Source organism: Callospermophilus lateralis, chromosome 11 (assembly GCF_048772815.1).
Source record: "Callospermophilus lateralis isolate mCalLat2 chromosome 11, mCalLat2.hap1, whole genome shotgun sequence".
NCBI classification, from domain to species: Eukaryota; Metazoa; Chordata; class Mammalia; order Rodentia; family Sciuridae; genus Callospermophilus; species Callospermophilus lateralis.
This window is the reverse complement of record NC_135315.1, coordinates 121619924-121645971: the sequence shown is the minus strand read 5'-3', so window position 1 is coordinate 121645971 and position 26048 is coordinate 121619924. Positions and strand designations below refer to the sequence as shown.

The 26048-nt window shown below is 31.7% G+C and overlaps 1 non-coding gene across 1 annotated transcript; it reads left to right on the top strand.

Annotated features, from left to right (window-relative positions):
- The first annotated feature begins 22630 nt into the window (after positions 1–22630).
- Positions 22631–22820, top strand: LOC143642355 (U2 spliceosomal RNA). Its single transcript, XR_013155644.1, has one exon. It is a non-coding gene; the product is annotated as a U2 spliceosomal RNA (small nuclear RNA).
- The last annotated feature ends 3228 nt before the right edge of the window (positions 22821–26048 follow it).

Below are 26048 nucleotides of genomic sequence, written 5' to 3'. Positions count from 1 at the left end.
CAACATTTTCACAATGGCATAAAACTTTTAATCCAGAATTATATAGTAAGCAAAAATACATTTTAAAAATGAGTATAAAATAAGGACATCGATAAAATCTGAAAGAATTTATTAGGAACAAATCTGCTTCAACATATATGATAGCTAATAATTTTTAGGTTGAAGGAAAATCACAAAATTTGAAAACAAGAACTTATAGAATAGAATGAGGGATTCCAAAGAACACATTTGTATTTGACATAATGTATATATGATATGTATATTATTCATGTTTGTATGTATATTTGTATATTTGTATGTATGTATATTATGTGTATATATGTATATTTGAAATAATATATGTATATTCCAGTTATGTTAAATAAATATATATACATATATTATTTCAAATATAGACTTATATTATTTTAAATACAATAAATCAAAACATTATACATTATATAATACATGCAAACATTAGGATAGGTATCATAAATGAAGTATACTGTTGAAAACTCATTTACATAAATTTGGAAAACATTAAGCTTAGAGAAATTATGAGGTAGATGAATATATAATATGGTCACCAGAGAAAATAAAATGATAAACAAAAAGATAAGTGCAAGTGCAATTTGCACTTGAGAAATATTTCAAAGAAGGGAAAACAAAAATAAGGAGAACAATTCAAAAGAAGAGAATATACTAAAAACTGAGGAACAACAAATAAGATAGAAAAAAAATAAAAATCAAATAATGAAATACTGGACATAAATCATGTAACAAATGGACATTAACAACATTTAATTAAAAGTGAGAGGTTGTTAGATTATATAAGTATACAATGAAGGCTGTCTATAAGACTTTTTAAAATATAAACACATAATAACTGCATAGAAAACTCTAAGTGGCTAAATTAATAATGAAAAGAAAATTTATTAACATAGAATAGTACTAGACATAAAGAAATATATTTTATAATAAGAAAAGATTAAATTATCAGAAATAAAGAACAATATGTTTAATATAAATTTTATAGTTAAAATAAAAGAAATTAAAAGTCTGGTAAGAGACATTGCAGGGAAAATGTCATTATAGATGGAGGTTTCAGCATATAATTTTCATACCTGAATAAAAAGTAACAAACATAAGTTAGGATCTAGAATATTTGAAAAATATCATTAACTAATCTTATTTAAATTAGCATTCATAGAATACCTCAATTAAATATCAGAAAACACATTTTTGAAGTATATATGGGGCATGAACCATGGCAGATATAATACTGGGATATAATATAATATCATAATATTATATTGTTTCATAATATTATTTCATAATATTATTTCATAATATTGCAACATTCAGAAGATGTAATCTGACTGTAACAAATTAAATTAAAAATTCAATGTCACATTTCCAAGTGTGTTAAATAACTGATATATTAAGGAAGAAATGACAGAAAAATTGAAAATATTTTTGTCAGATAAATAATGAAAGTATTACATCACTATAGATGTATGATATAAATAGAAAATTTTTTAATAGATGAATGCTCATATAATTTTTAAAAGAAACATTTATAAAGAGTTAGAGATCAGAGGAAGGGGATTTATAGGGAGGGAATGGGGACAGAAAAAGAAAGGAATTGTGGAATGAAAGTGACCAAATTATCCTATGTACATATATGAATATACCAAAGTGAATTTCATCTTTACTTATGTCCATAATGCACTGATGAAAAAACTATTAATAGAATAAAGACCAGTAGAGTGGAGTAGAAGGAACAGAGGGAGCAAAAAAAAAAAAAAAGAAGAATGGGGTAATTACTTCAAGCTGAATTGAAGCAAATTATATCCATTGCTTATATGATTATGTAAAAATGAACCCAATATTATATATAATTATAATTTACTTATTTTTTTATTTTTAAATTTGTTTTAATAAATTATTATTTTGTTTTAATTATTTATTTGTTTTAATTATACACAACAGTAGACTGCATTTCTGCACTTTGATATATCATACATAGATGAGACAAAATTCCTCATTTTTCTGAGTGTACATGTTGTGGAATTACTTTGGACATGTAGTCACATATACACATAAAACAATAATGTCTGTCTTATTTTAATATGCTTTCTAACCCCACATACCCTCTCCCTCCCCTTACTTCCCTTCACCTAAAGTAACTCTCTTCTTCTCTAGTGCCCCCCCCTTATTGTGAATTAATACCCACATATTAGAGAAAACATTTGACCTTTGGTTTTTGGTAATTGGTTTATTTCACTTGCCATGATATTCTCCAACTCCAACCATTTACTGGCAATGACATAATCTCTTCCTTTTTTAAAGATCAGTGATGTTCATTGAATAAATAATATATATATATATATATATATATATATATATATATATATATATATATATATATCTCACCACATTTTCTTTATCCATTTGCCTAAATTAGTTCCATAGTTTAAATATTGTGAATTGAGCTGCTATAAACATTGACATGTCTGCATCACTGTAGTATGTTGATTTTAAGTTCTTTGGGTATAAACCAAGGAGTGGGATAGCCGGGTCGGATTGAAATTTGGTTTCATTCCAAGTTTTTTGAGGAATCTCCATACTGTTTTCCATAATGGTTGTACCAATTTGTAGTCCCACTGGCAATATATGAGTATATGTTTTTCCCCACATCCTTGCCAACTTTTATTGTTGACTGTATTCTTGATAATTGTGTTTTGAGGGTCTTGTTAAGGAAGTCAAGACCTAGTCCAATGTGGTAAAGATTTGGGCTTACTTTTTCTTCTATTAGGTGCAAGGTCTGTGTTCTAGTGCCTAAGTCTTTGATATACTTTGATTTGATTTTTGTGCAGGATAAGAGATAGAGGTTTAATTCCATTTTGCTGCGTATGAATTTCTAGTTTTGCCAGCACCATTTGTTGTATAGCTATCTTCAGTGAATATTTTTGCCACCTTTGTTTCATATGAAATAATTGAATTCATGTGGGTTTGTCCCTATGTCCTCTATTGTGTACCATTCTTGTACAAGTCTATTTTGGTGCCAATACCATGCTGTTTTTGTTACTATAGCTCTATAGTGTAGTTTAAGGTATGGAATTGTGATGCCTCCTGCTTCACTTTTCTTGCTAAGTATTGCTTTGGCTATTCTGCAGCTCTTATTTTTCCAAATAAATGTCATGATTGCTTTTTCTGTTTCTATGAAGAATGTCATTGGGATCTTAACAGTAATTTCATTAAATCTGTATAATGTTTTTGGTAGTTTGGCCATATTGACAATATTAATTCTGCTGATCCAGGACCATGGGAGGTCTTTTAATCTTCTGAGGTTTTCTACAATTTTGTTCTTTCCTAGTTTTCAATGTAGAGGTCTTTCACCTTTTGTTAGAGTGATTCCCAGGAATTTTATTTATTTATTTATTTATTTACTTATTGAGGCTACTGTGAATGGGGTAGTTTTCCTAATTTCTCTTTCATTGCATTCATAACCCATATATAGAAATGTGTTTGGTTTATGTGTGTTTATTTTATATTCTGCTACTTTGCTAAATCCATTTATTAGTTCTACAAGTTTTCTGGTAGGATTTTTTGGATCTTCTAGATATAAAATCATGCTATCAGCAAATAGTGATTGTGTGAGTTCTTCTTTATTTATTTGTATTCCTTTAATTTCTTTCTTCTGTATTGTTGCTCTAGCTAGAGTTTCAAGGATGATAACACCAATACTCCTCAAAGTATTCTATAAAACAGAAAAGGAAGGAAGCTTTCCAAACTCATTGTATGAGGCTAATATCACTCTTATAGCAAAATCACACAAAGACACATCAAGGAAATAAAACTTCAGACCAATATCTCTGATGAACACAGATGCAAAAATTCTCAATGAAATTCTGACAAATCGCATACAAAAACATATTAAAAATCTAGTGCCCCACAATCAAGTGGGGTTTATCCCAAAGATGCAGGTTTGCTTCAACATACAGGAATTAATAAACATAATTCATCATATTAATAGACTTAAAAACAAGAATTATATGATCATCTCAATAGATGCAGAAAAAGCATTTGACAAAATACAGCACACCTTCATGTTCAAAACACTAGAAAAATTAGGGATAGTAGGAACATACCTCAACATTGCAAAAGCTACATATGCTAAACCCAAGGCCAACATCATTCTAAATAGACAAAAATTGAAAGCATTCCCGCTAAAAACTGGAAGAAGACAAGGATATCCTCTTTCACCACTTCTAATTATAAAATTTTTAAAGGAATTAATTTCAACATAAAATGATCAAAAAGGCAGAGCAAATTAAATTCAAAGTAATTACATGAAAAGAGATAAAAAGGATAACAGAAACCAATAATATAGACAATATCTACAAGAAAGAAATTATGTATAGCCAACAATTGATACCTTGGAAAACTTAACAACACTGATAAAACCCTTAGCAATTTTAAGAATAAAAGAAAGTTAGGTAGTATCAATTCTCTGAATAAAAGAGGGATCAGTAATATGAATCCTACAAATAGTAAGTTGGAAAACAAGAGCCAATTACACTAATATGTTTGACAACTTAGATTAGGTGCATCAGTTTATGAAAAAGAACTTACTGAACATCATCCAAGGAAAGTCAGAAAATATACATTGTCATACTCCACTGAACCACTAAATAATTTAAAGCATTTCCTAAAAGAAATATTTCAGACAATTTTATTCATGAATTCCATCAAATGTTGAAAGTTGTCAGTATACGTCATGAAAGTATATGAAATATATTAATTGCTCTAAATATTTTATGTTAAAAGAGTAATCTTATACAAATTATTTCAGAAAATAAAGGAAGATTTATTCATTATTTCTACATTTTTAATCATCTCATGATTATTGTTATCCTAGTAAGAAAGTTCTGCACAATCATTAGATATAAGAAAAAATGATAGTATAATTTCTCTAATTAGCATAAAAATCCTTAAGAAATAAAGCAAATTGTAACCTAGCAGTATTTAAGAAAGAAAAGACATTATTACAAAAAGAGATAGTTTTCTGTTTCAAAATTAATAAATATATTCTTCCCTATTAGATTAGAATACAGGGAGAAATTTTATTATCACTTCAATCAGCAAAGAAAAATCTTTTAATAAAATTTAATAATCATTCAAAATAAGTTTTATAACACTTAGAATAAATGGAAAATATTCATTATGACACAGAGCATTTACAAAAGTCCTACATGATATCCAGTGATGAATGACTGTGCAATTATTTTTAATATTGAGTATTAATCAAGGATATACTTATGCCACTTTAAACATAAAAGCAGAATACATAAGCCAATAAATTTTTTTAACTTAGGTTTGGCAAATATTTCTTAGGGAAAAAACATACAAACCACAAGAAAAAAGATATTAAGAACATTTTTTTCAAAAAACAAAATGATTACCTTTGAAAAAACCACTAAGAGAATGAAAATCTAAAGTAAATATTGGAAGAAAATATTTTAAATAGTTTTGAAAAAGAAATTATGCCAAGAATATGTAATGGACATTTCAAATCAATAATGAAAAGACAACATAATAAATATAATAAAAAGCTCAATAAGACTTCACAAGGCATTTCACAAAAGATAGCATTAGAATATTAAGGAAAGCATGTAAGTGAGGTACTTAAATTTATGAGTCACTAGAGAAATTTAAAAAAATCAGCAGTCAGAACTACATATAGATACCTATAGAAATGAAAAATACTCTACAAGATTGACTAAAGGTTCATAGTCTAGTAACACAAAATATTGGCCAGGACATGGTACAATCTGTACTCTTACACTTTCTGTTTAGATTATAAAAATGACACATCTTTTGGAAAACTGGCTTCTTGTAATATGTATATTCTATGACTCAACTATCTGAATCTAATTACTTACTCAAAGGATTCCATAGCAGGTGTCCACAAAAAGATTCATTGGATATATTTATAGCAGCTCTATTTATATGAGCCCCAAATAGCTCTCCATCCAAATGTGTCTCAAGGACCATAGGCTATTTCTTGCTCTACTACATTTTTCTGAGTAGGAAATTATTGAATGACTATATCATGCTTGTTATTACATAATACACATAAAATGCACTGTGGATAGCATAAATATGCCATATACAAAAATTCATATGGAAAATTTGTGATAATTTTCATTATGCTGTCTTGTCTATTGGCTCTGCCTTTACCACTCCATTGCTGTGAACACCCTTTGATTCTCTTCTTTGATGAAATTCCTGTTTCCTTGGTTGTGGGGGTGATATTGGGTCCTAGGTTTAGAAGTAGGCATGTCTCTCCAGGATGGTTCACCAGCATATTCTTCACTGTTCTTTTAATATTGGCTTAAGTACAGGGTCTTATGAGTACAAAAAAATAAAGCACAAATTACTAACAAACCAGCCCATCTCAAGCATCGTGTACTCACATTTGAACTTCCATTTTACTTGATTTTCATGACTTCTATGACATTTAAGAATGATGCCTATTGCTGAATCTATTTTGTTTTTTTTTTCCACTGTTAGCTATGGTTGTGACAAGTCGTATGGTGAAGATCTTGCTTGCCTTCACTTTTCAACAGTTTTTAAATGCATTTCCCATTCTGTTTTCTTGAACCTCTATTTAATGTTTCCTTGCTTTTGTAAAATCAAACCTAGAAATGTTGAGATTTTACTTATTTTTATGCACTGCCTCATTGGAAATATCAGAGGCATATTTTCCTTCATTTCATTTTAGTACCTCATCTCCCAAATGTGAAGGTAAGTATAAAAGCCATGTAACATTTAAGTCTGTATTTAGTTAAAGTCTCTTTTTTTTCATTTAATAATTTATCTTTAGTTTACATCCACTGTATTCCATTTTTGTGGTGTCTATGGAAATCAGTGTACTGACTAAGCAACTATATGGATTTTTACTGAGATTCTAGCCATTCACTGCAAAATCAATCTGATTCAAATGGAGTATGCACCTCTTTGAAAGAAACTGATTGCACAAGTTTTTGGTTACAATTGCATAAAAATGTAATTGGGTGATAAAGCAGTCTTTACAACACTCTGAAACTCTCTGAGTATGTGGGAAATAAAACCAAGTTGTGCCATTATAGCAAATACAAAAAAACAAATCACAGGACAGTAAGTGACAACCAAGGTCATCTCAGAAACTAAGAAACTATCTGAGAATTTTTGCTGCTAAAGAAAATATATCACTTTGATATTTTAATTACCATAGTGACTGTCCAGTCAGTTTTAATTGCAAACCAGCTAGCAAAGGCATTCTGTTAGTAGAATGAAGAACACAGAAATTGTTAAGATATAGCACCTTATGTCCCAGATGGAAATTAGAAGCTTTCCTGATTTTCTTTCTTTGCTAACTTCAATATGGGCTGAGCACTATATAAAAATATAAAAATACTATTGCCTAGTTAGTTTACAGTTCTCCCCTTAGCCTCTAATTCTATTTAGGAGAGAGTGCACTCTTGAAATAATAGATTTCAGAATCTTCTGATAATGACAAAGAAACTTCTTTTCTCAGGGTGACAAAAACTTTTGTTGCAATAGGGAGTGACTATAGAGTCAAGTTTAGGTTCCCTGCTTAGAAAGGAGAGAACATTTCAGCATTGTTCTGTATGAGAATATAAAGAAAGAAGCTGGTTTCTGCCTCTGAGTCCCCTTCTTGAATTACATCTTAACTATGAAAGGATGTCAGGAGTTTTAGGCAACGGGAAGTTTGCATAAAGTTATTCAATATCATAGGGTATAATTTTGTTGTTGTTTTAATTGTTTGGAGATCTTCATTTTATGTCATTCAAATGGGAAGTGCTATGTTCTAAGGAGACACAACTAAAACTAATGTCTCTGAGGGGAAATAAAAATAAATGACCATTTGTTGAATATATTTTTTCTGACACTATATGATATTTTCACTTTTGTTATTTACTTAATTTTATTTAATTGGCCCCCCAAATTGAGATAAGCATACATCTGTGAACTATCAGAAAAATTAAGACACCTATCAAATTCATTTTGGGGACAGGATTTTATGTACAACTATGCAGTTCATGATGGTTAGTAAGGTTAAATTTGTGTAGTTTTAGGTAATTATTCCTAATTTCATCAACTGTAAACAATAATAGAATTTTTCTTTTAAAGTTGGAAAGCCTTACTGAGATGCTACATGAAAACATCTTAGAACAATAACACACATCAAGGACTTGCCTAATGAATGTTTCTAATTATAATGAATACTTAGATGCTTTGCTCAAAACTCCTCTTCAAGGCCCACATATCCTCCCTCTCTGCTGAAAATATAATTTGGAGATGACTCATATGTGTTCTTCTTCAAAGAGAACTGTTCTCTACTGTAGAGAAAGATTTTTATCAAGGGTACTCCCAATTTCATGGATATCTTGTTGTTCAGTGATGGGTTCATGTGTGGATAAAAGGGTCCATTTCCTTGCTCAATTTGGGAAAACTGAATGGCCATGTCTCAATACCAAAGTTCTCTAACGTACCTAAGGATAACTCAGCTCCAGGTGCACTGCAAGTTACTCTCCCCTCTGTCCAGGATGCCTTCCTTTTGTTATTTCCTTTTAGTAATCTCTCCAGAAAGTTCTTCCCACTAACTTCACAGGCAACACATTGTTTCAGAGTTTGTTTCTGGGGAATGTAGTCTAAAGCACTGAAAATAATGATAATAGTGGTGTGTGTGTGTGTGTGTGTGTGTGTGTGTGTGTGTGTGTGTGTTCATGAAAGACAGAGGTGGGGAAAAGAGTGGGGACTATGGTGCTCTACTAATGAGCACCTGGGACCTCAAGGTTGAACAGTATGTGGGTCAAATAGACAGCACTGGAAAATACAAACTACTGGCAACTGTAGCAAACTCCTTATTTGGGTCACACTTCTTCTACAATCAAATCATGATTATTTCCTAATACATAAAATGACTTTTTTCTTTTAAGAATTAAAATAAATATGACTTCTAAAATAGTCTGCACATAGTAAATACTCAATAATGCTGATAATCACATTCCAGGGCTTTTACCTGAATGGTAAGTTATAAGACCTTGTACGACTTCTAGGAGATCAAATGATGCAATAAAAGTGACCAAAGGATTATCAACAACTACACAAATGTAAGGCATTTGTCTTTCATTACTTTACGGAGAAGAAAGGTACCAATCTAGAATTTAATGTTTTACCTTAGGTTCTGTCAAAATGAAGGTACAATTTTTATTTCAGAACCATAATTGTGTAAGTATTCTGTTGAGTTTACAATAGTCTGGCAAAAAAAAAAAAAAGAAATTGAATCTTTTGTCTTTTTTTGTTTGTTTACAATGTCTACAGCCTCTATTAGCCTAGGATGAGTCACCTAATACTTCTGAGCTTCAATTATGTGCTTTCGACTCCAGAAACAGATTGTATAATAGAGGTATGATGAGACTATTAATTGAGATGACATTTGTAAAGCTTTTGGAAATTCTTAGATGAAAGATTTCACATAAATAAAATGAATTATTTCACTGTTATTTAGGGGAAGAAAAACAACATAAAGCAGATTCTCAGTCAAAACACTCTGATGATAGAAAGTAAAGTCAAATTATTATATAAATGGTATTATATTAATTCTCCCAAACTTTACATTTGGTCAGTAAAGACAAGGCTTGACCTTTTCTACAAGTTTTAAAGGGCAGACTTGACTAAGCTCCTTTGTACAGTACAAATGTATAAATGTAAAATCTAATAATATAGGTCCTTACTTTTATAGGTCCTTACTTTTAGACAATTTTATAGTTTTAGAACAGAGTTTGTACTTAAAAGCCCATAATCAGATACCTGCTGCTATCAAGCCCTGGCTCTGAAATACATTAAATATGTAACCTTGAATAAATGACTCACCTCCTCTCTTTGATTCAGTTACTTCATCTGTAAAAGAAGAATGATAATAGTATAAACTTTATAGAGTTGTGTGGATTCAATAATTAAACTAGGTCACCTAAGAAATATTTAGACTATATATAATAAAGAGGGCTATAGATGAGTCTATTTTATTATATGTGGCCTAACATCTCAAAGTTAGCAATGATTTAGCAGCCATGGACACATAGCACAATATTTACCAAATTGAAGTTTGCACTGGAGTGTAACAGAGTCAACATTGAGTATTGTGCAAGTTGTTAGCAGTTTCTCATGGAAAAACTGCCCAAGAGAGTTCTCAAATCTGCAGGAACAGAGGGAAATTTGGTTTCAATCCAAATAAAGTAATCAGTGGTTAGGATAAATTCATCTTTAGAATCACAGATTTGCACATATACATGTGACTTCTGTTTAATGGAAACTTGAAAATACCACTTAGCTTCTCACAATACTAGATCTTCTCAAGGTAAGAACAGGAATCCTGCTGATATCGGTCAGCTATCTCTTTCCAGTAAAGTTAAGAACTGCACACATGAAATTGGACAGATAATTGGGGTGATTTCAGAAGCAAATGGGAACTGCTCCCTGAATCCTCAAGCAAATTAAGTTCTTTTGGTATTCAAAGCAGTACATGAGCTATTATACTAAATTTAAGTATTACTCTAATTTATCTTAAATCACTCACATACAAGTCACATGTAAAAATAAATTATATTTATATTGGAATATACTACCAAAAACAAATGAAGCAGACTACTCATTAGTCTAATCAGTACTCATTAGTTTCTCGTTAATCTATTCATCTAGCATTTCCTCTATTAAGTATAATAACACTGTAAAGAATATTTGAGGAAAGAATACCAGACTACAATATATAGACATTGATTAGGTAACTTTGATTATTGGAAAACTTAAGAAAACCAAATGGGTACTAACACAACAGAGTGATAAGATAGAACCTGGTCTCATTTTAGATATTTAGTGACATTTATTAATGAACTCTACTTCTTGCCTTATGTCTGCATTATTCTCTGGAATAATGCTTTATTATTCTTCTGGGCTTAAGATTTCTAAACTTACATACTGTTATTAAAAGAGATACATGCAAAGCTACTACAACAAAATGACCACCAAATACATTGTGTGAGAAGAAAGTTAACATGCAAAAAATTGATTAAAGAGTGTGTTCAGAATTAACATCGGTGAAAGAATAAGCGACAAAGTGAGCAAGGTTTAAGCAGAGGTGACATAGAGATGTAATGCAATTTGGTGGGATCCTTTGGGGACTTCTGAAAATAGTATGATCTGTAAAAAACTTTTAAATTTTTTTTAGTTAAGGACATTCAATATTTTTCACATATGCACACAAATCAGTCATTAGATGGAATATACCTAGAATAGAGACCTTTATCATGGGTCAGGTAACTTATTTCAAAACTAGAGGCAATTCCAAGGGGACTAACAATTGAGGGTCATCAGGCCTCTCAGAGTTAGAATGGTACATCTTCTGGAAGGTATATCTTGGTTGTATCTTATACTTCCATCATGTTTCATGATCTCCTTCCAAGATACAGTTCTTCTTCTTCTTCTTCTTCTTTTTTTATCCTTTAAACAACCTCTCACTATGTGCTCCAGGCTGGTCTCAAACACTGAGCTCAAGCAGTTTATTTTTCCTGCCTCATCCTCCTGAGTAGCCCAATAAGAGATACACACCATTGCACCCAGATAAAATTTTTATGTTTACATCCAAAAGTTATTGAACCCCTGATTTTAATTTCTGCATCATCTTCTTGTTCTCCTGGGGATATAGGTTAGCAACTTGCCTTCTTCTGCATTCCATCTCCTCTACTGCTTTATCATATCACTACCCTGTCTTTTCTCAGGTTCTGAAATATAAAATTGGAATTCACTCTGGAATATGCAGTACATGCTTTAAGTTATTCATCTTATTCACTTTTTCAAGACTCTGGACACATATTGTCCCAGCATGAACTGTTCCCTATAACTATAGAACTACATAGGGATTACTCTTAACTTTCTGCCTTTACACATTCATGTTTTTCTGACTTATTACAGTCTCTTCATCTTATATCTAATTAAATCTCACATATACTTTATAATTAAAATTATGTATTCTTTACATTGCTATTCACCTCACCATTTATTCTTACTTTCCTATTTTTTAAAATATTTATTCTTATTTACATTAGATGGTATAATAGTTTCTGGGTTACTTGTTTGACTACTTCTTTGGACCATGAGCTGCTACTCCTATTTTTTTTTGTTGTTGTTGTTTTGTTTAATGCATTTTGTGTGTGTGTTTAAGGGGAACAGAAAGAAGGTATCTATTTAGTAATAGTGATTTGAATGTATAAGGTTTTATTTATTTCACTGCCTAACATTTTAAATGGTTAGTTTTATCCAAAGGCAATATAATTTCTTGTCATAACTCCCTGAATATTCAAGTTCTTTTCTTTCTTTCTTTCATTTTGTACCAGGAATTGAACCCAGGGTTGCTTAATCACTGAGCTACATCCCAGCCCATTTTATGTTTTACTTTGAAACTGTATATCTCTAAGTTGCTTAGAACTTCCCTAAATTGCTGAAGCTAGTTTTGAAATTGTGATCCTCCTGTCTCAGCTTCCTGAGTCTTTGGGATTAGAGGCATATACCACTGCACTTGGCTGGACCATGAGATTCTTAAAGAGACAGTTTGTTTTATGTCCTTATCCTAAACATATAGAAAGACATCTAAACCCAAACATGAACATATGATGAATACAGAGTAAAAAATCATTTCAATATAACTTGCAGAGTGGTGAAACCTTAAGGACAAATAAAAAAGAAACAGACTTTCTCTGACTAGCTTCTTTTCACTTGATGTAAATGCTTCAGCAGTGCATGAATGGTCAATAATATTGATGAAACTGATAATAACGTGAGGATTTCATGGTGTCTGCTAGCTCTGAAACTCAATAATACAATGAATTTATGTATCAGCAGAGACAGAGGAATACAAGAAAATAACCTTGCTCTGCTTTCTTAAACTTAGTTTGATTCTTCTTCACATAACAACTCTGAAACTAGCCTATAATTACGATGGTATTGCTAATGGAATATTGATAGTGGAGGAATTCACATTGCCTTTTTTGATCATTACTTTTTGTCTTTATGTACATATGTCATCATAAAATCTAACTTCTAAATATTTTATACAATATGTTTGTTAACATCTTTAACATCTTTAACTCTAACACAAGTATATACCACCCTTTCATTTAGTAGATTAAAACCTACTGTGTCCTGTATACTGTTCCGTATGTTATGACAATAAACAAAACATATTTAGTTCCTGGAAACTTAGTAGAAACATAAAAATTATATGAAAGAAAAAAATAATAATATTTAATTTATATTTAACTGTTTTTATTAATGATTATAAAAATGTGAAACATTGCAAGGGCCTTTGGAATTATAGAGCTAGGGAGTTACTTCCCTTTGTATTAATCACATATGATATAGCAATTGATCTAGATACTTACCATTTTTTAACATCACAGAAAACAAAAGAAGTAGTTGAATTTTATAAGTAGTTTTTTCCAGTAAGATTTTTGTGATTCAGGCACGTTAGGAAACTGTCTTATCACAGAAATCTTTTCTTAGAGTTGCAGTAAAAACCAGATATTCTTATACCAAAACATGTGCAAAAGACACCATAACATGTAATATTGGGCTTTCAAATAAATTTTCAGTCTATTTTACCATTCCCTGCAAGGAGAGTTCAGGTTTCTGATCATATTAATCAACTGGTACCAAGAATGTAGGCACAGAAGGAGAAAGGTGGAAACTTGTTGAAGACCAATAGATAAAATATGCTTGGACAGTATGGAAGTCTATTGTATAAAAGTCCAAATGTTGTTTTATGTTACCACAAGATTTCATTAAGGCAGCAGAAAGAAGAAAAAGTAAAAGAAAAATTATAATAAATTCATTTGGACAATTAGCCTATTTCAATTTTCATTTTTTTCAATATTTTTTTCCAGGATAAACAAATACTTTGAATCTGTTTTTGAGGAAAAACAAGAACATGTTTCTGAGCCAGATTCTTTTATTTTTAAATATATATATATATATATATATATATATATATATATATATATATATATCAGAAAATATAACTGATGCTGAAATGTTGTAGTGGTTTTATGAAAGCTAACAGCAAAGTATTAAACATTATCTAAAACCACCTGCAACTGCTTTGCATTTATATAGCACTCAATATATTTGAAAACATATTTTTGCCATCACTGAAGTAAGTCACCACTGCAAACCTTCTTGCTTTGCAAATGAATAACAAAATGTCACACAAAGAAGCTAGTATCACTGAATTTTAGATAAAGAAAAAACTTAAGAATTTTATTCAGTTCCACATTCTTATTTTAGAGATGAGATAAGAGGGTCCCTAAGTGGACAGTTGATTTGCTCAAGGTCACATTGCTATTCAACAGCAGAATTTAACCTAAAAACAATACCTTTGATTGCTAGCCCAGAGCGTTTGTAACTACCAGTAGGATTATTTGTATATAGTGCAGACTTTGAACATCTATTGAATTATGGACTCTCAAAAGCTTGGCAAAGAGGATGAACTTTTAAAAAAGTGTTGAATAAATTAATTTCTCTCTTTTCTTTTTTGTTTCTATGACTCCTCTTAAGTCTGCTCACACCTTCAGAAGGACTCGATTTACATATTAAAATATTCTGCTATCCATACTTAAATCCTCTAGTTATTGGTAATTGCAATGTTAGAGCCCGAGAGAATAATATTATTTACAGTAGTTATCCTAAATTTTAAAAAATATAGAAAAAATAATCTTTGTTAGTCATGTATGAGCAAGAATGAATGTTGAAGGTTAGGCCACCTGCATTTGGCCCTTGGTAAGTGCATCAGAAAAATTAAATATGAGTCAGGGATATTTGAGAATATTCAACAGTTATTTTCCAGGCAGAAAACCAATACGGAAACACAGAATTGTAGCACACTATAAATGTAAAGAATTTAACACAAATATACCAAATATTGATTGCATCCAATAGTGTTAAGGCATTTTTTTTCAAGTGCACACAAAAATTTGGTCACAAAAATACTCTTAACAAATTTAAAATTAAAATGTTATAAAGTATCTTTTCAGATCACAATAGTATCAAATTATAAATTAGTAGCAGAAAGAATTTCATAAAAATCACTAATATGTGGAAACTAAATAGAACAGTTATTAACAACCAATACTCCAAGAAGAAATACATTTAAAAGAATATACCTTGAGACAAAAGAAAATGCAAGCAAGACATGGCAAGTTTTCTGGAATGCAGCAAAAGAAGTTATAACAATGAGAAACTAATAGCATCAATACCAATATTAAAGAGAAAGAATGATCTCAAAACTAAACAAACTAATTTTACACCTCAAGGAACTAGGAAAAAGAACAAACTAATCTAAAGTTTATCAGAAGGAAGAAATTTACACAAATTAGGGCAGAAATAAATAAAACAGAAACTAGAAAGATGATAGAAAATATCAATGAATCTAAAAATTATTTTTTTTCAAAAAAGATAATTAAAATGGACAAACTGTGATGCAGGTTAACCAAAAAATAAAAATAAAATGAGAGAGAGAGAGAGAGAGAGAGAGAGAGAGAGAGAGAGAGAGAGAAATAATTCAAATAAAATTAATAATAAAAAATGAAATTAAAACTGATACCACATAAACTCAGATGATCATAAGAGACTACTAGAAACAATTTTATGCCAACAAATTGGGTAACCCAAAAGAAACGGATGATTTACTCAAAATATAATACTTATTAAGACTGACTCATGAAGAAATAAAAAGTATGGACAGATTGATAATGAATAAAGATATTGAATTGGTAATTCAAATCCTCTCAACAAGAAAGCTCAGGATGAGATAGTTTCTACCAAACATTTAGAGAAGAAATAATGATAATCATTCTCAAATTTTTCTTATCTCCAAAAGGAGGAATAGTTCCAAATTCATCTCAAAACAATCTACAGAAATAATGCAATTCCTATAAAAATTGCAATGATATTTTTATAGAAACAGAAAATATGATCTAAAAATTTGTATGAGGTTCCAACAGAGCTCAAATAGCTAAAGAAATTTTGAGGAAGAAAAAAGGTGGAAAGCATTACCTATCCTAATTTCAAACTATATTACAAAGCTTGAGTAATCAAAACAATGTGTTCCTGGTACAAAATCCAACATCTATATCAACAGAAGACTGCAGAAAACTTAGAAATTAACCACAGAAAGATTAACTAATAATCTTTGACATATATGGCAAAAAACCCCACAATACTGAAGGAGATCTTTAATGAATAATGCTGTTGAAAATGGATGCAGAAGAATGAACTTGGATCCTGGTCCTATATTATACCATCATTAACTCAAAAAGAATTAAGGTATTAAATGTATACTTCAAACTAGGACTTTTAGAAATGTTCCTTGACATTGGTTTTGGCAATAGATATTTGAATATGCCCTTTAAAGTCACAGACAACAAAGGCAAAAATGAACAAGGGGGACTATATCAAAAATATTAAAAGTTCTCTGCATGGCAAAGAAAATAGTCAACAAACCATAAAATGTGAGCAAAGAAGAGAATATATTTCCTACCTATATATGCAAAATACATAGGAAAAAACACTAAACTCAAAAGAAAAATAGAGATTTATAAATGTACAGAGTTGCTGAATGGAAAATTTTCCAAAGGAAATATTTTAAAAAATGGCCAATAAGTAGATGAAACTATCTAAAAATCACAAAACACCAGGGAAAGACAATTCATAACCACTAAAAGTTATTACTTCATACCTATTGGAATGTGGGAAAACTGATAAGAGATCACTAGTGGTAGTAAAGTAGGAAGAAATAAATTCCCATGCACTTTTGTTGAGAATGTGAGTTGTTTTATCATTAAGTCCTTGAGTATATGGCTAAGGCATAGTAAGTTTCTGAAGAGCTTTAATCAGAGGAGGATTAACATGACTAAGAGTGGACACAGAGGACTCATCATTTTTGGTAACTCTGGAAGTACTCCAATAGTAGTGGGCAGTTTATGTTTGGCAAGAGTGGCAGTTTGGAAGGGGCAATGAGTATGTCCAATTGTATGTTTAGGAGTGTGTGAAACATAAAAAGTGTTACATTTAAGTTAAATATAAATCATCAATTAAAAACTCTGAATGTAAATTCACCAGGATATTCAGAAGTTTATTCCAAATGCTCCTTTTTTTCTGGTCAGCCACCAATGTAACTCACTTATGGAAATGTTGTTTCTAAATTTCAGTGTTGCCCAAGTGAATTTGGTATGTACCCACTCTAGTCTGACTAGACTATTGACCTCTGTGCCTGGAGCTCCTTGATAAGAAAGGGCAAAGAGCTCCTAAATTGTCATGTAAGAAACTCTGTCTCCCTATTTTCTCCTTTGAGGGAAGAGATGACTCATGGCTCTGACCCCCATCATATCATTGTGAAGCAGAAGTAGGTACTGGAAAGTAAAGAGGCTAAAACCTTCTACAAAGAATCATTTGCCATTTGCAAAAGAGTGTAGGATTTTTCAGTAAGCATGATTTCAGGGTGAGAGTAAAGGAAAAGCTGAAGCCTGGAACAAAAGAGCAATTCTGTGCTACCCACACTGTACCAGGCCATCTGTCCCCTTTGGGAAATAGGCTATAATTGGAAAGTCTCCAAATTACTATTATAATATTTATCATAGCCTAGTTTGCAGTAAGTAATTTTATTTGCTTTTCAGAAACAGGGTTATGAGCACTTGTGTCCATCATTGGTAAAAAGTTAGTGAGAATAAAATTGATCTTATCAATTTCCTGGCACTGCTCAGGTTACTATATTCAAAATCTGCTGTATTTTGTTCTCTCTTACTCCTCTTCCCTTCCTCCTTTTCCTACTCTAACTCCTCCTTTTTCCTTCTATGTTTTTCTCAACATAGAAATGTTGCCTAGCTCAATGATATGCATTTAACCTGGAAGATGGTCAAGCTATTACAAAATTTGGCAAGAAACTACTATTTATCTTTCAGATTATAATTCTTTCTTCTTCTTCTTTTTAATTGGGAATATTTCTATCCTGCTAAGTAATCAAATTTATTTTTGATCCTTGGCATCACGACTAGGTTCTAACTAGTGAGAAGATAAAGATGCATGGAACTTATTCTACTTATGATGGTTCTCTTTATTCTCCTCTCTCTCCCTCCCCTTAATGCCTGAGAAGTAATTTTAATCACTGAAGTAGTACATCTGTGATGTGACCTTAAGAAATGAAGTCATATTGAGAAGGATACTGCATCCTTGGAACATCTTATAGGTTGGTTAACATCCAAACTCCTTTAAAGTGAAGGGAATATAGTTCTATCTTGCTTAAGTAATTATTTTTCCAAATTATTTTAGTCTTGGTCAAAAACGATCCTGATATATTGCTTGCTGGTGTTCTGCAAGGCAGGAGTGAAAGTAAGGTAGATGGAGTACAATATAATCCCCCGACATTCTTTCACTCTGGAATTCAATATGTAGGTACTGGGAGAGGATTATTACTCTTCAGTGAGAACTGAAGAAAAAAAAACTGCAAGAAGACATGCATTATTAGCATGCCTGTGTCATTTTAATGTGGAAATCTACAATGAATATCAACAAATTCTTGATGTGCCCGAGGCTAGGAGACATCTTGACTTCTTGGCATAGCCTTAGATCATGAATTGTCCAGTATGAAGAATCCTAACAATACAACTATTCCAGAAGTCTTGCAAAATTTGCTAGATTACAAATTTCTCTACTAATATATGTATTGTTATGATAAATCTCCAATACATGAACTAAAGAGATTCACACATTTTGCTTTCTTTCCATGGCCTTTTTTCTATAGCATTTTTTCATGCACAGGTGAAAGACCACATAAAGGAAATCATTGGAAGTCAACAGTCTGCAACCCAGATGAAATCCCATACAAGGTCCTAACTATACTGGCACCTGATCTTGGACTTCCAGTCTTCATAACTGTGAGAAAATAAATGACTATAGTTAAACCCATTCCACATGTGGTGTTTTGACACTTCACCCTAAACAGACTAAGTCAACCATCCATCAAGTCCCTCCTCAGATATCTCCTTTATGGAAACTTCCTGTCTCCTCCCTCTCCATTACCTATCGAATAAATATATTTCATTGGAAGATCGAAACACTTTTTCATAACACTTAATATAATATCTTATAATCCTAATATACTATATGTTTTTTTTTCTTGTGGAAGACAGCACAACTTTCTTTTTTTCTGAACTACAGCCACATTATTTGAAATTAAATATGTATTTAGTTGAATAGAGTAAGCTCTCACTCACATTATTAAAATTCTTTCCCTGGAATAAGGTGGCCAAAGCTGTAATGTTAAGATTCTAATCAAATTGACCAAGTTTATCACCATATTTTGTATAGCCATGTAAAATGCAAGGTTTGTAAGGTGTACCTCTTTTAAAACTCAATATGAATGAATAAAAAATATAGATTGAATGAGGAAGGAATAACGAGATTCAGTTATTGAAATTGTATAGCAACTTAAATTTTATTTGGAAATTAAGTTCTTTATCCTTGTTAATATCTAAGATAAAATGAATGCATTTCTTATCCTGTGCAGATTCTTTACATATATTTTTGCCTAAAAGGAAATTAGAGAACTCCAGAAAAAGGCTAGGGATTAAACAGAAATACTGAAACATCCAAACCACCAATCAATTTCTTCTAAAACTGTTGAGGATGGGAGTGATCTAAAGGGTGGGAACTTAGATCACTCTCATCCTCTTAGGAAGATACAATGTAGCACTCTGTTGGGGTAGGCCCCAAATGGCAATAGTTAGGCTCCCTTGGTGAGATTTCCAGCAGGCTGTGTTATATATTTAGTGTGAAGCCAAGGCTGGGAACCAGCTGTTATGATTAATCAAGGCAGAAACACTATTTCAGCAGATATGTTCAAGGTCATAAGCCTTAACTTGTGAGCAACTGCCTCCTTATGTAACCTATTTGCAGTTGCCTTCTTTGTTTGGCCTGCATATAAAACCGGCTTATGGAAAAGACTGGAGGACTAATTGGGGTTGATGAGGGCTAATGGGGACAAAATGGGGGCAAATGAGTGCTAAAATAGAAATTGGTTGAGAGCTAAATCTGAAGCTGGAGGCTGTTACCACCTCTGAATAAAGTGTGTCTACTCTCCCAAGGGGGTCTTCCATCCTCTTCTACCTGCTGAACCCCGAATTTGTTTCCTGGGTCAGGGTGCCCAGGTAACACACTTTCAAAACAGATTTTGAAAATGGATCTGAATTTATATAATGGCTTTCCTCTTTTCCTGAATGTGCCTATGAACAAATTACTTAACCTCTTTAAAATCCTTTGACTCTCCAGATATAAACTAAATGGGCACTTTTGTTTTTCACTTGTCTTTACAGTCATTAAAAAAGCCAACAAATATAGAGAACCAAGTTTTGGTGATGTTCTTTTTCCCTCTCAGTTTTAAATATCTAAAAGTTTTTTAGACAGAATTGGTATCATCACTGCATGTATGATACTAAAGTGGATGGAAGTAGTAAGGAGAGATGAGAAACTAAGAGAAACAATGAAAAGATCATTTTAAAACAGGCTTTAAAAGCATCTGTAATCAATTAATTTTCTTATTTCAAAAGATGTTTTAGGTTTTGATCTTACCTAAGACTTGCAGGATTTTGGTATTTATTATTTCTCAGGTCTTGTCTCTGAAGAGCAATTACCCATCCGGCCATTATCTTTACAGGAATAAGCACAACTTCTGCAACTTCCAATAGGGACCTTTAAGTTTTGCCTTTGAATGAAGCAAATAATGATAAACTAACTCTAAAAGTCAAAAGGTCTTTTGAAACATACTTGATGCAGCTATTTAAAATTGTAATTTAGAGGTATTCCTTTGTAAATATTTCATAGCTCTAAAGTATCTGCAATATAACTGCACTTAAAATGGACCATGGATACTTATTGTCAAACTGGAGGAACATCAATCTTCAGCTGCTTCCAAGTAATGGATCTTTTTGATATATTGTTACCAGCTAGCCACTCCCAAATGTGGACTGGATTTTATAAATATTATGTGAGTATTTTGTGAATCATGGGAATCGGAGCTGTGGTGAAAAGATACAAGTATTCTCCTAGTACTGTAACTATAGTTCTACTGGTCTTTGATTGTCAATACAAAGATACAAAAGAGAATTAGAAAAAAAAGGGAGGGAGATAAAAACCAAAGTGAAAGTGAGAGATGCTACCAAGTATATTCCCCAGGCGGAGTGCAGTGTCCCATGCCTGTAATCCCAGAACTTGGGAGGCTGAGACAGGAGAATTGTGAGTTCAAAGCCAGCCTCAACAATGGCCAGGTTCTAAGCAACTCAGTGAGACCTTGTCTCTAAATAAAATATAAAATAGGGCTGGGGGATGTGGCTCCTTCATACAGATATCATTTAAATACATGGAATATTTAACATCATTAAATATTAGGAAAAGATAAATGAAAATATAATGAGATGTCACAACATGGCTCTCAGAATTGCTAAAATAGAAAAAAAAAAGAAGAAAAAAGAAAGAAATCACAGAACTCTAACCCTAGCAGGACAGAGAGAAGCTAGGTCACTTACACATTACTGATGTGAATATGAACTAACATAACTACTCTGGAAAATACATAGTTTGCTAAAAAGCTACCCATCTGATCCCAACACTGCACTCCTAAACATTTACTGCAGATAAATGAAGACTTACGTTCACAGAAAAATATGTGCTCAAATGCTTACAGGAGCTTTTTATTCCTAAAAGCCCAACTGGTAGCTTTATACCATGGCATACTAACTCACTGACAAAAAGAAACATATAAAATACTTGGACACATCTGCAAAATATTATGCTGAGTGCAAAAAGCTAATTCCAAAAGTTTGCATATTGTATAATTTCATTTGCATAATGTTCTTAACATGACAAAATAGATATGGAGAACAGATTAGTTCTTGTCAGGGGTTAAACAGGGAGTAGGAGTGTGAAGAAAGTGGGGGAGGCTACAATAGGGCAACATGAGGGACTGTTCTGGTGAAAGAAATGTTCTGAATCTTCACTGTATCAATGCCAATAGTCTTCATGTTGCTGTACAGTTTTCACAAAATTACCTTAGGGAAAAACTAGAAAATAATCGGATCTGTCTGTATTATTTATTTTAACTATTTCTAAATTTGTATTTCTCTCGAAATAAAAGTTTTAATTAAAAAAAGAAAAAAAAACAATTCCGTTAAGGACTGGGAATATAGCTCAGTGGAAGAGCACTTGCCTCACAGGTGTGAAGGCCTGAGTTCCATTCACAGAACCAATAAATTATATATATATAATTTAGTATATATAATATACTATATATACTCTAATATATATAAGAAGTACTAAAAACCACAAAAAGACTAAATAAAAACTTTTCAAAAATGCAAAGAAGTACAAAGAATAAACTTGTGGCCAGGTGTGGACAAACTTTTTTCTCATTTGTTTACTCTCGGAAAGAAGAGGCCTGTAAAAATTCTTATAGCATAAATCATTTCACAAAAGAGAAGTAATAGCTTCTCAGTCTTTTGGATTAGATCAAGCATGGTAGCTGGGTTTTTTTTTAATCAGTTTAATATATTCTCCATTTGAAAGTGCTATATTAAATGGGCTTTTGAAACTAGGGAATGAATAGGAATTTGTTCTGTTCATTTCATACATTGTCCTGGTTTTGCAGTATTTTCAGGAGCAGTGTCCCCCAGGGGATGGGGAGGAGGAAGAGGATGAGGATTAATCAACATGTGGAACTCCAGGTGCATACAGCAGGTGGGATGGGGTCCTTGGATCAGTGAGCAGTAATGACTGACTGAAGGAATGTTCATAAACTCAAATCATGTAATGTATTTGGCAACTTATTTTTCCACCAGGGTTGGCCAAATCAGGCCATATAATTTCCTGTACCAAATATCAATTTCTTTCAAAAATCTCATCACTCATCGAGTAATTTCTTTAACACCTCTTCACCTCCTAGAAAATTCTCCCAAATGTTCTCTGACAGTGTTATTTAATAACACTTCATTATGACAAGTGATCTTGAATATTTTACCTTAAGAATCTCATAGAGATTGGAAATACTAGTTCCTAGGATTATAATTGCATCTTCAATCTGGCAGAAAGTTCTCCTACCCCCTGGCAAACCTAACTACTCTTTCAATCCCGATTACTGTTCCATATCTAGAACTTCTTTCATTGTGACAGACAGACTGATTATGAAAGTGGAGGGGCTTGTTTTGGAATAATTACTAAAGTTCTGTAAGTTTTCATATAAAAAATTATGAAAACAAAAATGTTAAGAATTTGCCATGTAAATAGGTCTTTGAAACGAGTAAAGAGCTTAACTATATTCAAAAAAGAGCAAACACACTTCATTTTTAGGAGACAGATTTTCCTAGTCCAGCATAGGTAACATCTGCTGATTTTCTCTAAGATATACTGATTTCAAGGCATTTTTATTCTTTATCTTGCCATTTTAATCATGATAAACATTCACTTAGCAAGCATAAATAATTGTACAATAACATTGCAGTTTGTTATTAACTGAAGATATAACCAGGTGCTATCATGTCATTTGACATCATCTGTTTTATGGTTTTTCATTTACAGGCAGTGACATAGTCATTAATTTTTGCAAGTGAAATAGTGAAACTTTTTTTATCTATCTTAATAATTCCTTATGTTGAAATATTAAGTGTAGATTCTCCTCAGAGCATTATCATCTTGTGTTTTTCTTTGCTCCTCTAAATGGTATTTTTATTAGGAAATAATTAGGCATTACTTATCAAAGTAATGGGTAGGGTGCTTCGACAGAGAGAGGGTCAATGATTCTCTATGGTCTCACAGCTATTACCAGAATTGGGCTGAAAACAACAACCTTACATGGAGGAGAGGGAAGGGAACTGGCATTTATTGATTATCTATCATAGGCCACATGCTATAATAGACTCTAGACCCAAAATTTTATCTAATTTTTTCAAGGCAAAAATACACAGAGCTAGTGTGGCATCCTCATGAATGTCCTAAAAAAAGACTTTGAGACTTGGAGGAACAAATCAATTAACTAGAAATCTACACTGAAACCTGGGATAAAAATTTACATCTTCAGATGCCAGACGATGTTGACAATATGCATTATGGCATTGATCCCATACCTAACTGTGGACAAAAATAATATAATCTATTATATACTGAATATTTGGTATGTGGCAGACATTAAGTATTGGTTTTGGGGATTTTGTTGTTGTTGGTGGTGGTTTTTGTTTTTGTTGTTGTTTGGTTTTCTACAATATATTTTTTGTTGTTCTTTTGTTTTCTTTGTCTGTTTTGTGCTGCTGGAGCTCAACCCCAGCATCTAGTGCATGGTAGTCAAGAATTGAACCATGAACAACATCCGTGCCCTCTACAAACAAATTTTGTTCTTCTTCAGATAATAGGGCTGCTGCAATAAACATCCTCCCTATCACTATATTTTATTATTTTTATAGGCACTGGCAGAGGAAAGCTTCTTCCCTCTCTGATCATGCAATTGTTAGTTTGGGATTAGGCAGCAAGCATTCCTATATTATGGGGAATTTTATTTGATAGAACAAAGAAAGAATTCAGAGAAAACACATTTACAAGAGGATTTTTGGTTTAAAAGTCTTATTTCCAAAGATTCCTGCAAGCATTACATATAGATTTACTGCTGTTCAGGCTAAAGTTTTGGGGTGTCAACCAATTACAGTGCTTCTCACTTTCTTGTTTTGTCTTAGCAATCTTTATCTTATTCTTTTACTTTAAGATACCTATAACAATGAAAGAGAATTTTCCATATATGATTACATTTGATATTCAAACTGAGCTTGAGATATTACATTCACTATCCATTCAGTATTTTGATATTTTGGGGGCTGTTTCTAAATGGTAATTACAATTGAATTAATAGATCTATTTCATATTTGAAACATAAAGTCAAACAAATAAATACAGAAGAAAGTAAACCATAAAGATAAATTTTACTGTATATTAACCAAATGTGTTAATCAGGGAAAATTCTAACTTAATATTAGAATTTTAATTTAGGAAGACTAAGGATATTTTTTCAACATAGTTGCATAAACAACTGATAAAATCTAATATCCAATAATCACTTCCATATAGGTAAAGAACAGACCAGGTAAAATTATAAACGTCTGATGGCATAAAAAATCTTCTATTTAAGAACTTAGAGAGCTAGTAAATTACTAAACTGAAATACAAAGAGCTAAGATTGTGGAGAAAGATATATTACAGATATCAACTGATCTTCTGAAGTAACTGTTCTCCTGGGTATATTTGTTTACTCTGGGCTTTTATTTAAAGTTGAAAACCCAGGATTTATCTGAGCATGAGGAAACTGATAGGGGAGAACTTTCACATTGAGTATTTGAGAATTGATTGTATTTTCACATGCTCAGTTACCATTCTTCCCAAGGTAAAAGCCTACAAAGTTTAGTTAAAAAGTTCTTAAAAATAGAACAGAATTTTTGGCTGTACATTGGCCAACTATGAATTGATGTATTTCAATATAGCCAGGTCATTGAGTAAGGATCAATGGAGAAAACTAATTACCTTTTATGTATCAGCAACAAAGAATAAATAAAAATTAGAACACAAAATAAAATTAATGTGGAATCACAAAACATCAAACAAATATGAGTAAATCAACAAAACTTGCAGGTCTCTAGAAAATTAAAAATATTTTTGACAATTTGTTAAGAAGGTATAAATATTAAAACATTATACAAAGGGCATATTTCCTTGGTACATAATGCAACTGACATAAAAATCCTGGCCATTTGGAAATGGGCAATATCATTCTAAAATATTTCTAATAATTTAAAGAATCAAGAGTAACCCAACCAATCTTGAAGAAAAATAACTCATTTACAGGATTACTAGATATCAAAATCATT